Genomic DNA, 14,253 nt, shown 5'->3' on the forward strand with positions numbered 1-14,253 from the left:
TCCAGGAACAACTTGTTGACTCCAAGTGCCGCGGCTGCATTTACAACTCCAGTGGGCAATTCTGAAGATGGCAAACTTTACTTTGATACAGTGCCATAGCACCTCCATTAGTGCCCTGGTTAGAATGCAAACATCTGCTCGCTTTTATTGCCCATGTGTTGCTTAAAATGGTCTGTTTCTTATGACATAAATCACTGGAGTCAACGGACTATTTTTAAAGACTTTTTTAGTGTTTCCCTGAAACGATCACTCTTTACAATTGTTTCATCGATAATTGGCCCTTTAGGTACACACCAATGGCCAAGTTCATGTTTGCTGCTTTGGTGACCTTGCTCAAGGATGACATTATGACTCAAGTCCCCTCGCCTGCTGCGGAGTTTGTTGTCTTTGGGGCTGTGGGAAATGTAGCTCCATGTTAGCACATATCCATTTACTGAACATGGGGCAGGCGACCTGCTGGTTATGGCTCCTTGACCATAGCTTGGTGGTTTGCCTCATGCAGTTTGCCCTGCAGGGGTTCACTGTTTCCTTCCCTACATATTTCTCTTACCCTGGCACAGCGGTTCTCAACCTGTGGGTCGCGACCCCTTTGGCGGTCGAACGACCCTTTCACAGGGGTCACCTAAAACCATGCGGCATATCAGATATTTACATGACGATTCCTAACAGTGGCAACATGACAGTTATGAAGTAGCAATGGAAATAATTTTATGGTTGGGGGTCACCACAACATGAGGAACTGTATTTAAAGGGCCAGAAGGTTGAGAACCACTGCCCTGGCAAGTGCAATCTATGTGCCCTCCAGGCTGTATGCATGCCCATGCAGATAAGCGCAGGGCAGCAAGGATTATCACTTTAATTCCAAGGCACTGGCTGTATTTCAGAGCCTCTTGGTGGGCAAGTTTATCTTACTTTTACAGCACTAAGGGTCTGAAGCCATTGGCACTGCTCAAGAAAATGAGAGCCGCAAAACAGGCTCTACCTCTGGGAAAAACAAACCCATCAATTATGATCCCAGATATGAGAAAAGATGGGCAAAAGGCATGATGAAGAGTGGAGTGGTCCTTCTTCGCCCGCTGATGAGAAAGGCATGGGAGGACATGGCTATACATACTATGTCCTCTCGCTTGTAGACTGTTACCATATAGGCCAGTGATGGCGAACCTTTTGAGCTCGGCGTGTCAGCATTTTGAAAAACCCTAACTTAACTCTGGTGCCGTGTCACATAGAGAAATTTTTTGATCTTTGCTACCATAGTAAAACAAAGACTTATATTTTTGATATTTATTTTATATATTTAAATGCCATTTAACAAAGAAAAATCAACCAAAAAAATGAGTTTGCGTGTCACCTCTGACACGCGTGTCTCATAGGTTTGCCATCACTGATCTAAGCCGTCTGGAAGGGGACTCTCATGATATTCCATAAATGATGGCTCTTACTCAGATCCTAGGTTTGCATGGAGGTAGGAGGCTTCCATGGAATTCCCAAGGGAAGAATGTTGGAAGATGATAATTTGAGGATTATGAGAATTCCTGAAACTTGCCAAAAAATTAAAACAAGGACTAAATGAGAACTCCGAGAGAGCAGACAAAACAAATGTAGAAATGTTAGGCGATAATGATTTCTTCCCACATAACATCTATTTGTTTCTTACTCTCTCTGGATTCCAAATAAGGAAATGAGTGTGCACCAAAGGGAAGCAATTATGGGGGTGAGGGCAGCACACGCAGTGCCTCGTGACTGGGAAGAGAAAAATATGGGATGGAGAAATTTGAGACCATTGCATGGAGTAACAGCTACAATGTAGTGTTTAAAAAAAGAATGCAGTGTTCTGTATGTCACAAATGGAGAGAATGTGAGTAAGGGAGATAAATTACAGTTCAAAGTCATTTCATTTAATTAGTTGAAAAGAGTAGATGAATGGTCTTGGAACTTTTCCTATATAGTCTCTCTCTCTCTCTCTCTCTCTCTCTCTTTCTCTCTCTCTCTCCTTGCATTTTGTTTGTTGAAGAAACCAAATTGTCCCATAGAGTATCCCATAGATAAATATGTTCCCCCATAAAATAAACCCAAATAAAATGCGCGCGCGCGCGCGTGTGTGTGTGTGTGTGTGTGTGTGGTGTTGCTTTTCATCCCAGCTAAGGAAAGATGTAGAAAAGAACTCAGTTTGATTTCACAACCCTCCGTTTTCCACAGCCACCATCACTAGCTGTTTAATGATTTTTAAGGAGGGACAAATGGTACAGGCATTAGGAGAACAAACTTTTGAGCTATGCAAACCTAAATTAGAATTTCTGCCATGTCACTCGCCAGCTGGATTTTCTGCTCTTAACACTTAAGTCCCCGACCTTCATTTCTTTTCCCACACACCTGCCAGAGTCATTGGATAAGACTGAATTAGAAGATGTATGCGGAGTGTTCTGCACAGAGTATGTGCTCAACAAATGCTGGCCAGTATCATGCCACTAAGTTCCTTGAAAGTGGTGGTCTAATATTTGATAAGCATGTGAGCTACGGAACTGTCACTCTGAAGGACAAATCATACAAAACACAGTGCCTTTGGGGAAGAAGGTCCCCACTAAAAAGCTTTTGAATCTGTTGCTTAATCCTGCTTTTACTCCAAATCACTCACAATTGTTTAGGCTTCCTTCGGAGGTCTGTGGACTTAGGCAGGACTTAGGGTCTCTTTGTTAACAGCATGTCGAGACAGTGACCTGCCCGACTTGAAGGTGGACATTCATTCCCTATCACCCTGTCCACTCATTTCACAATGGACAGCTTTCCTAGTATACCTTAAAGAATCTTTCTGAGACTAGATCGTCCTAAAGCTTCGCATAGAAAACATTGCTCAAATCAATTTGAACAAATGCTACTAAAATATTCAGCAATTGCAAGCAATTGTAACGTATAGTGGCTCAGAACTAGCTTTTCAGAATTCTGCCTGGAGACAGATTCTCTGTGAAATGCTTGAACAAATTAAGTACAAAGTTAAAATTTGTTTGGAAGATGGTGTTTTACCCAGACTGGTTTTGTATTTCTTCTTGGATCAGAAACATGTTAGTCCTTTTAAAAATACACATGTCCTGAAGACACGTTTCAAGAGGGCAGAAACCCTACTCGACAACAAAGTTCTATTTCTATAAATATGCAAAAATAGCAGCGATACTGAATGAAAGAAATGAACATCTGCTGCCATCTCTTCCTGTCACTCTCAAGGACATGTTCTCTCTCTCTCTGTGTGTGTGTGCGTGTGTGTGTGTGTGTGTGTGTGTGTAAGGAAATGTTCTTTTGATGGAAAAGAAAACCAAGTGGAAGTCATCCTGAGATTATTAGTAATTGTAAGTTTTTTAAAGTATTTCATTGCTGAAGTCTACTTACCAGAAACACTTCATTTTACTTATCCTCCTCTTAGATTCCGAGACACAGATGAATGACTTATTTGCTTGTTTTCCTGAAAGGTAGATTACAAAACTATTCCTCTGTCGTGTCTTATAACAAAGACCACTGAGGACAGCACTTACGATTTCCTGTCCTTCAAATGAGCTATTTGAAAATTAAAGAGCACAGATCTTCCTTGCTAAGACACCTTAGATCCTTGAGTAAAGAATTTTTACCTTCAAACACACCTGATCCTTGAAGAGTGCTTATTTGTCATCACACCTTGCTGTGCAGGTGTCAGTTATTCTCAGTCTTACAGCATAACCAACAAGGCAGGAAAACCCAAGAGCTCCACATCATAGGGCTTGAGATAGCCCTATCTTAACGCTAGACTTTGGATCCTCTGGTGAGACCATAATTTGTTTTTTTACTAGAAAAATTGTGGTAGAAACAGAAGCTGGTCTTGTGAGCTCAGCTGGCCGGATACCTATTATCTCCTTTCTCCTTTATTGTGCCACGAGGGCCGCTTCTGAAAGAAGGTTCCATTGTCATAGCTACCTTTGTTGAGCCACAGCCTCTCCAAACATGCTCTCCAGTTCCATTGTGTCGGTAGTGATGTTTGTTAAACAGTCTTCACAGAGGCACATATGAAATTAGTTTTCCCCACATGCACGTGGGAGTAGTGGTCATAGTAAAATTATTTGGAGTCTATACAGTAGCATCAAAGATGCAATTTAGTGGTTGTTATTGTTCACTGTTCAATAACTTTTATGAACTTACTGTGTTCGGGGAAAGCTGCTGGATACTTAAGGATAGTCAGAATATTGCCCAGAATTCAGCATCTCGTGCAACCTTAACATGCACAGTTTAAGAGCGGACGAAGCGAGTATAATATAAAACACAAGCCATTCGCTTGTTCAACCACCATTTATTAGGTACCTCTTTATTAGCCTATGGAGACACACGTCTCCTGCCCTCAAGGAAATTACAGTTTGATAAAGAATTTTAAATAGGTGCTAAGTAGAAGCACAAACTCAACATTTTCATTAGAAACATAACTTAAATATAGCAAGTGCGAGGAAAGCTATGATCTGCTGAATGTCAGAAATAACAACTCTGGCTGATGCTTATATCAATATTGACCTCAGAAAGACTGTGTAATTGACAGAAAAGGACTGAACCCGTTTTGTGGGCTGTTCTTTTGCAACTTATTTGCAAGCGTGGGTTTCCATGGCCATGATCTACCTGAAATAGTTCTGAAGAGGTTGAGGGCATTGCCCAAGCGTGAGTGAGCTTCAGAATCTCCGGGTAAGAGATAGCGAGGAAGCAGATGGCTGCGTCCTGACTGAACAGGTTTGGATTCTCCTGGTCTCGGGCCTGGGAGTCTGCATTTCTAACAAGTGTTGCCGGTGCTGCTGCTGCTGGGCCACAGAGCCTATTGGGAGTGGAAGCGTTTTCAGATGCGGACGCCCTGTAACAGTGCCTCTGAGATTCTGAGGAGAGAGTGAAAGGGGCTGGGAAGTCCAATGCCAGGGGACCTAAAAGCAATTGCCCAAGCCCGGGGTCGGCAAACCGTGGCTCGCGAGCCACATGCGGCTCTTTGGCCCCTTGAGTGTGACCACGAAGTTTCAATCACACTGCACGTGCGCGCCCACACATGGTATTTTGTGGAAGAGCCACACTCAAGGGGCCACAGTTTGCCGACCACTGGCCCAGGCTAATGTAAAGGGTGTCCCAAAATTCACGCAAGATTTGAATTTTGCATGAGCATTAACAACAACAACAAATAAAAGCCCAATTTTACTTGGTTTGTTGAATCAGATTCTAATATCTGTTGCCCTTTAATTTCAATTCCTTCAATTTGATAAGCATCACCAAGTACTAATTATGGCCCAGGAGCAGGGACAATGAAGACCACGGCTTTGCGTACGTTCCAGCAAAGTCGTGGAGGCCATTTATCCAATGTGCTATTCCTTGCATAACCCTATACTGTATCCTTTATGAATCAATAAAAAATTTACAATTTTAATTATAAACCTGTGCTTTCTATCAAAATTACTTCTTGCGTGAATTTTGGGACACCCTTTAGAATTGCAATAAGTTCTTCTTTGGGCTGTTCAGGACCTCAGAGCTTGTCTGGTAAGGCTTTCGATTTGAGGAGTTGTAACCTATCAAAACTGGCTCAACCCTCCTTAGTCAGTATAATCAACTTGTTAACTGTACAGGTGCACAGCCCCTGGAGGCCTGATGAAAAGGGTTTGTTTGCTGTCCTCGCAGAGCTTTGGAGTTTCTGGTTCCCATACACACCCGGGAGAATTATTAAACATTGTTTGCATGTTTGCACTTTGCTGTCCCTGATCACTTGCCAGTGCCATAAGGCCGTTCAAGTTATGAGCGGAGAAACCACACAGACCCCACGGAGGGAAGCTGTGGCACAGGACAGATGGTTGGATGTGAGCTCAGAATGTCCCTAAGAGTCAAGTAAATGATGTCCCTTCTTTCGTGATGAGAAACATCCTGTCTTTCTCTGTTTCCATCTGTGATTTTACTGGTGCCGTGTGAGAGGATGAGCATCCACTGGTGAGACAGAAGAAGTGATTTCTTGTGTTGGCTTAGTCCTCACTGGCCATGATGTGAGTTGTCACCCTATGGGGTCAGTTAAGGTCCCTAGTCTGGAGTTCCTGGTCCTGTCAAATGAAAATGTGTGGTGGCAGGAAAATGTTTAAGGGCCTTCACCGTGGCATCATTCAGTATCAGGTGTTTTTGCAATCATGTTAAAAAATGCTTATTTTGAAATATGCCCAAAGGGCACCTTGTAAAGTTATACGTATGAAATTACCAGGTAGCCCAGCAACTGCACTCCTGGACATTTCTCCCAGAGAAATGAAATAGTCACACAAATACCTGTACATAAACATTCCTAAAAGCTTTCTTCATGTTAGCCTGAACCTAGAAAGAAACAAATGTCCTCCAATGCATAGAGGGTTCAACAAGCTGTGGTATGTGCATACCATGCAATAAAAAGGAATGCATTATTGATACATTCACCAAACTGGAGGAATCTCCAGGGAATTAGTCTGAGGCAAGCAAGCCCATTCCCAAAGGTTATATACTGTATGATTCCATGTATATAAAATTCTTGAAATAACAACAATTTAGAAATAAAGAACAGATTAGTGGTTGCCAGGGTTAGGGGTGGGGGGAACGGAGGGAGGTGGATGTAGTTATGAAAGGATGACACAAGGAATCCTAGTGGTGATGGAACTCTTGCTATCTTCATCCTGGTGGTAGATAGACAAATTTGCATATGCGACAAATTTGCATAGAGCTAAATACATATCTACACACACCAATACAAGTAAAACTGGGGAAATCTAAATAGCTCAGTAGATTATATTAATGTCTACTTTCTGCTTGTGATATTATGCTATGGTTTTGCAACTGTAACCATAGAGGGAAATTAAGCAAAGGGCACAAGGGGTTTCTTTGTGTTACTTATAACGCATGTGAATTTACAATTATTACAATAAAAATTTCAATGAAAGGGGTTTTTTTAAGAAATATAGAACTTTGTTTTTTAAAATAATAATAAAAATTGTTTTATGTTAAAAGGCAAAAATGTATACATTCTTATAAAAGAAGTGGTAACATTTTACCGATGTGAAACATCACAGAATTCAAATCACAGCTTGGATCTTCAAGATTCAAGTGCTGTATCCCATTAAGTACAATGTGGTCAGTTTTAAGATAAAAATTCCTCCTCTGGAAATCCTGTTCTCAATCAAGTCTTTCTTTATCAGCATCATCGCACACAGTAGGACAGCTGGCCACGGTGGCGGTTCCCTAGTGGTTGTTCCAGTCGTTGGCCATCTTTATGTAGCCATTCTTGCCCCTAGCTTTACCCCAGCTGTTCTTGACAATTCCATATTTACTGTTACTTGATTCTTCTCCTTCAAAGTCATAGCCAACCACCAGAATGCCATGATCTAGATCAGTGGTTCTCAACCTGTGGGTCACGACCCCTGAAAACACATCCTGCATATCAGATATTTACATTACGATTCATAACAGTAGCAAAATTACAGTTATGAAGTAGCAACGAAAACAATTTTATGTTTGGGGGTCACCACAATATGAGGAACTGTATTAAAGGGTCACGGCATGAGGAAGGTTGAGAACCACTGATCTAGATCCACGCTGCTACAATGCCACTCAAGACAAATGCCATCTTCATAGAACCGGAAGCTAAGATGGCTTGCATCTATAGCACCAGAGATGGGTCCCACGGTTGCCACTGCCTTTGTGAGGGCACTCTCCTGCTCAGGGATGTCCATGAAGCCAGTGTCATTGGCAACAGAATCCTCGGACCTGTATCTGCAGGGTCCAACCTTTGCATTATATGGACAGGACTCCTGTGAGTCCAGGCCTCCAATGGACTTACTAGTAACATACTGGAAGGCATTATCCATTAGGCCACCATTGCAGCCCTCATTGCCTTGCCCTGAGAGCAGTCCACACGGTTCTGCTCACTCAATGAGAAGGCAAACCCCTATTCTGTAAAACTACTGTTTGGAATTCTCTGCTATTCTTTAAACAGTCTCTTATTCTGAAAAAAATAAGTTTGCTTTCTAGCCTGCTTGAATAATGAGGGAGATAAACTTAGCTGTCTGACCTTGTAGACCAGATACTAGATACACCCAATGCCATGAGAACTGAGGACTGTGTAGTTTTCAAGGCCGCCAGCAAGCACACAAAGGGCCGGCTCTTCCATAGAAAGGGAAGTTCTGCTTGTAGCTTTGCTTAGAATGTGGATTCATTTCCCTGAGCCCGCCGCGGTGAATGAAGTGTAACTCCAAACTCTCAGAGCGTTGCTTGGTTCTTCTCCGGTTTTTCTGTAACAAGGTAAGTCTGCCAATTTTCCGGAACATCTGTCCTTCAAGGGCACCAGTTGCACTAAATGTCCAACAAGAACCCCAGTGACCCTGGTTCTTCACGGGAGTGACACAGCCTTCTTCTCTCCAATCCACAGTTGGGGGGATTTCAGCAATGTAGGGTTCCCAGAACACTCTCCTTTTCTTGTGCTTCTGGTTTTGATGGCCATTCATCACCTGCATGAATTCTTCATTGGTCATGTCACCAAAAGCCTTCATTGCCAAGGTGAAGCTCTGTCTCCCTAGGCTGTATTCCTGGTTGTGCAGGTCAATCATTTCCATATTCTTCTCCCACACTGTTCTCCTCCATCCTTCTTCATTGGAGCTTTACTGTGTGTTGCCTTCAAACCGGTGCCATCGTGCCTCTAGACTTCCATCAAGTTTTGGAGCAGCTGAAACTATTCCTAAGTAAAGAGCAATCAAGAAGAGTGAAGGATTCATGTTTCAAAACCTTCGGGGGCACAGCCGAGCAGGCGCAGTTGGCATGCGCTTGTCCAGTATCTCCCAGAACTTTGTTTTTTATGAGTCACCCCAGTAACCAAAAACTGGTGTTAATATGATTTAAAATGTCATTATGCTCAGTAGTTCTCACTAATTCTTTATCAGTAGATCGCCTCTCTTTTGTAAACTTTCTGAAAGTGAACTATTGAACATGTATGAAAAAAATAAAAGAGTGTGAACCTAAACAGCGGGGAATGACAAACATCGGTCCATGAGCCACATCCGTGTCACCGTCTGCTTTTGTACAGCCCAGGCGCTAAGGATGCTTTTTACATGTTTTAATTCAACAAATTCATCACAAGAGTAATATTTTGTGACAAGTGAACGCTCTATAAAATTCAAACTTGTCTCCATAAGTGGTTGGCCTGGCACATAGCCACACTCCTTCACTGTGGATTGTCCGTGGCAGCTTTGGGGCTTCCACAGCACCATGGAGTAGTTGGGACAGAGACCACCTGACTCATAACGCCTAAAAACAGTGGTCGGCAAACCATGGCTCACTAGCCACATGCGGCTCTTTGGCCCCCTGAGTGTGGCGCTTCCACAAAATACTGGCTCTTCCACAAAATACCGACTTCTGCGCATGAGCCACAAAGTTTCAATGGCACTGTACGATTTTGTGCAAGAGCCACGCTCAAGGGGCCAAAGAGCCGCATGTGGCTCGCGAGCCGCGGGTTGCCGACCACAGGCCTAAAACATCGACTATCGGGCCCTTTACAGAGAAGGTTTGTCCATTTCTGCACTAAGGGATACTTGCCCAGGCTTTGCTGGTATGTGAGGCTTCCCCTTGTCACTTGGATTTCCTAAGGTAGCCCTGACAAGAGACATGTGGTTTCTAGGCATTCCCTGAGAAAAAATAAAAAGAATGCTACGAGATCACAACGGAAACTCGATAGGAAAATGTCCTAGTGTCACTGCCTGAGTCAATAGCATGAAATCTTGGATTATTTTGCTTGCATTCTGGCAGAAACATCACATTTGGAAATACTCAACCCATAAGACAACAGGCATCTGTGTAGAGACAGCGAGCCAGGTTTCGTGTGGAGCACAGCAAAGAATGTAGTCTCAGAGTGAGGCAGACTTGAACTTGGGTTCAAGTTCCAATCACCCACCATTCAGTCATTTCTATGCCAGCTATGCTGTCCATCTTCTTGGATTGTCTTTACTTTTCTTTCAAATAGATACCCGGTCTCAGGGATATGGAGGGGATTCAGTGAACTCATGTCAAGTGCCTGACACATAGTGGGACTCGGGAAATGCTAGTCCAGGATGGGAGGCCGCTCATCTGGGCTCTCCATGCCTCACGGCCCTCAGTCCCACCCCAGCATCCACAAAGAGGCAGCAGAATCCCTTTTCAAACATCACTCTAGCTCCACTTCCGCAGCGTTCCTCACAGGTGTCTATAGAGTATCTTTTTCCAAAACTAGACCATCTCCCTGTTGCCCAGACCGCTCCACTGAGAGACCTAAGTGTAAGCTCTGACACAATGGAATAGAAATCAAATCTATTTTTCAATTATAGGATGAAATTTGTCTTCAGTGCTGGGGGAACCCTACAGATGGATGTGATCCCAGTAGGTTCGTTACTAGTCTCAAGGAATAGGCCGATTCAGGTTTGAAAATGTTTCCAGGCCTTCAGGTTAGAAGGACAACCTACTCACTGAAATCATACAGTGAAAGGGAACATGCAGGGGGACTGGCTTGCCAGGTCATCGTGGGGGAACGTTCAATTCTAAGTGCCCTGGCTTGCCGTTCATTCTCCACCCTGGTTCAGTGGGGACTTAGGGACACTTCCCACACAGCTTCTCTTTAGGCAGGTCAGGCTGCTGGCTGGGAGGCCTATGTTCTATGCCATACACTCTGAAAAGAACAGAAGTGCAGTCTCAGGTGTCCCCCCGACTCTGGGCCAGGCAGGGCTGGACCAGAATGACCCCGGTGCTGATGGAGACACGCATCCCCCATCATTATTTGATCCCTCAGAGAGATGCTTAGAAAGGAGTGTTTTAGGGCGCTGGTGTTTATCTAGTTTCCAATCTGGTAGGTGATTGGCATGATTGAAATTGGGCGGGGAGTGGAGGTTTAAAAAAAATGAATGATTTTTTTGGATAGGGTTAAATGAGTATCTTTTTTGAGTTTGTCAATCTTTTTGCTTCAGGGCTATGGCTTAAATTACTTAGTTTCTTGATGTCACCCCTCTCACCCATGTGTCTTAAAGATATGGCAACCTAACAACCAGCAGCCTGCAACTACCTGTATGGAATGAGCCAATATATTCTTTTTTGTGTGGCCACTCAAGTTTAGTTGCCTACAGATAAAAGAGAATTGTCTGTTCCACTGTAGCTTGCCTTCCCCCCCTCAGTGCTCTGTCAAAACTGCCCCCAAGATGTCAGTGTTGACCCATTCTTGGCTGAATCCACTCAGTGCTTTAGCCCTTACTGTACTTCAACTCTGTCATATTTCATATTGCTTTCTCCTGACATTTCTTATGCATTGCTTCCCAGATCTTTAAATAACAATTTAAATGGACTGTAAGATGATTACAAAAGGTATAATATGCATACAGTGGGAATACCAGAAGAAAAAAGAGAGAGAGAAGCAGAAAAAAAATAATTGAAGTGACAATGGCTGAGAATTTTCCTAAATTAATTACAGAAACCAAACCATAAATCCAGGTAGTTCATAGACACAAAGCAGGATGAATATCAAAAATCTCTACCTAGCCAGATCATATTCAAACTGCTGAAAACCAAAGACAAAGAGAAAATCTTGAAAGTACAGTAACAGCTACTTATTATGTACCAAGCATAATATTTTACTTACATTATGTCAGTTAATTTATATGGAAATCTCCATCTCAAGGACTTTATACTTCTCCCCATTTACAGATTATAAAACTGAGGGTCATGGAGATCAAGGCCTCTTGGTTAGTAAGTGAATGGTCCAGGTTTCAAACTCAGGGCTACTTAACCTCAAAGGCTATATGTCTCAGTACTAAGAAATGGTGTGGAAGGGACGTAACTTAGGAGAATGAATAAGTGTCGACCTCAGAACAGAAAGTTATAAATTTCTGCACTGGGTTAATAAAGTTTAGAGCTGTGGTTACCCATTAGTATGGAAATCGTCAAACATAAATTGTCACTTTTAATATTTGTAGAAAGGACCTGATGTTGAACATAAAGGCCAATCTGTAAATGAAGAGGGAAACAAAATCAAACAAAAAGGGGGAATTTTTCAAATTCCAAGTGAGCTTTGACTAATTTTAAAAGCCAGGGGAAATAACATAATTTCTCCTATTACTAAATGTAATTGGGCCAGAAAGTTTTTGAATTTGTCTTGACTCTCCATTTATTACAAAATAAAAGCTCTGTAAAGGCTGGGAACATTAATCCAGAGGACCATTCCCTGATGATGAAGCTAAGCCCAACAGAGCAGACCTAAGCAGCCCGGATACCAAATGATTCCCAAGGCACTGACTCAGCCATCCCCGAGTTTAAAACCTCAATTTAGGTTGGAATTCTCTCTAACTCCAGCCTGGTTAAATCAAGCGGTTTCTAAAACTTCTGTTACTCAGTATGTCCTTGTTCTTTGTTCACTTCTATTAATTCATTGCCTCTGTGTATTAGTTCACTGTGTTTCTGCCTAGTGCAGCCGTGGGCAAACTACGGCCCGCGGGCCGGATCCGGCCCGTTTGAAATGAATAAAACTATTGAAAGAAAAAGACCATACCCTTTTATGTAGTGATGTTTACTTTGACTTTATATTAGTTCACACAAACACTCCATCCATGCTTTTGTTCCGGCCCTCCGGTCCAGTTTAAGAACCCATTGTGGCCCTCGAGTCAAAAAGTTTGCCCACCCCTGGGCTAGTGGCTGCACCCTTTTCCGTTTTATGCTTTTGACACAGAAGTTAAGCCAATATATTAGGCCCAGGGGCAATGTGTTCACTGTATTGGCTTCACCCGTCATCTGGGTGCTATATAGTCTGGGAGTTGAGGTATCTGTCACTTCGAAAACTAGCATCATTGTCTTCCGTGGGTCTCACCCTTGTGACTACATGTGGCAAGCCAGTTGGTTTTATTGGGCCTTTCTGTGAGATCCTTGTACAGTGGGGCCTTGACTTACGAGTGTCCCGACTAACGAGTTTTTTGAGATACCAGCTGTCTCTCGGCCGATTTTTTGCATTGAGTTGATAGAGTAATTTGAGTTAACGAGCTCCTTAACGAGCTTGGTCTAAGAATGAATTAAACTCGTAAGTCAAGGCCCCACTGTATTTGGGATCTCGTGCTGCCTAACAAATTGCCCCAAACTCAGAGGCTTAAAGCAACACACACTTATTATCTCATGGGTTTTGTGGGTTAGGAGCCCAGGCACGGCTTATCTGGGTCCTTCGCTGAGGGCCTCACAAGGCCAAGATCAAGGTGTCCACTGAGGTGGTATCTCATATAGAGACTGGGGAAGAATATGCTTCCAAGCTCACTTGTGTGGTTTTTGGCAAGATTCAGTTCCTTGAGGGCTGTTGGACTGAGGGCTTTATTTCCTTTCTGGTTGGCAGCCAGAGGCCACCCTCAGTTCCTCGCCATGCAGGCCTCTCCAACATTCCAGCGTCCCTCCTCAAAGCCAGCTAGGAAGAGAGCCTGCTAGCAAGATGAAGATCACAATATTTTTTAACCCATCAAGGGAGCGGCTCCTCTCAACGTTGGCATATTCTCTTCGTTAGGAACAAGTTACTTAAGGGGAGGAAAATGCCAAATCACGAATTTGAGAAGATAGGGACTCTTGGGAACCATCTTATAGGTGCCTACCACAGCATTTATGGTGATTTGAGGGACAACATGATTAGGTCACTATTCTGTGACCTAATTTAGTCAAAAAGACTTCTAGAGCCAGAAATGAGTTGAAAGCCCAGCTCAGCCTCTGCCAATAAATCTGGACTCTGGTCGGGTTGATTGACTTCTGTAGGGCTCAATTTCTCCTTTGGGAAATATGGGGCTAATCATGTGCCTCATAGTGGTGAGGGTGTAGGAAAAGTGCCTGCTAGTCTCCCACATGGTGGGTCTAAGTGTTCGCTGCATGGTAATAGCCCTTCACCACCCTCATGGCTACCATTGAGACTTTAATCAGTCTTTTTGGTATCTCCACCCCACCCTAAACCTTCTGGAACAGTGGTTCTCAACCTTCTGGCCCTTTAAATACCGTGCCTCATGTGGTGACCCAACCATAAAATTATTTTCGTTGCTACTTCATAACTGTCATGTTGCTACTGTTATGCATCGTCATGTAAATATCTGATCTGCAGGATGGTCTTAGGCAACCCCTGTGAAAGGGTCGTTCGACCGCCAAAGGGTCGCGACCCACAGGTTGAGAACCGCTGGTCTGGAAGTATGTTGAGTTCTCACGATTGTTGTATTATCTCACCAGAACCACATATTGATTAACTCAATA

The 14,253-nt window shown here is 43.2% G+C and overlaps 1 pseudogene; it reads right to left on the bottom strand.

Annotated features, from left to right (window-relative positions):
• Positions 1 to 7,158: 7,158 nt before the first annotated feature.
• LOC102752845 lies at positions 7,159 to 8,786 on the bottom strand (annotated as a pseudogene).
• Between the last annotated feature and the right edge of the window lie 5,467 nt (positions 8,787 to 14,253).

This window comes from Myotis davidii, unplaced genomic scaffold, assembly GCF_000327345.1.
Source record: "Myotis davidii unplaced genomic scaffold, ASM32734v1 scaffold1277, whole genome shotgun sequence".
NCBI lineage: Eukaryota > Metazoa > Chordata > Mammalia > Chiroptera > Vespertilionidae > Myotis > Myotis davidii.